Genomic DNA, 268 nt, shown 5'->3' with positions numbered 1-268 from the left:
AGTGCAGATTGTTATTAAAATGGCTCATACGTAGCAGGGGCCGTGTGTGTGAGTGTATACTTGCTGAAATGCACTCAGCAGAGCTCAGCATTGCAGAGTCAATATTAAACTATGTTTAATGCACCTGCAATGTCCCAAAAGACAACAATGACACACAGCTACCAAAGATTAATGACATTTAAGTAATATATGATTATAAGTTTATAGACAGTCCCTGAAAGTATTTTTTCTCTTATATTTTATTTTTAGCTTTATATATATATATATA

Source organism: Sinocyclocheilus rhinocerous, unplaced genomic scaffold, assembly GCF_001515625.1.
Source record: "Sinocyclocheilus rhinocerous isolate Xijiao unplaced genomic scaffold, SAMN03320098_v1.1 scaffold1595, whole genome shotgun sequence".
Taxonomy (NCBI): domain Eukaryota; kingdom Metazoa; phylum Chordata; class Actinopteri; order Cypriniformes; family Cyprinidae; genus Sinocyclocheilus; species Sinocyclocheilus rhinocerous.
The sequence above is the reverse complement of the archived record's forward strand: the minus strand, read 5'-3'. Positions refer to the sequence as shown.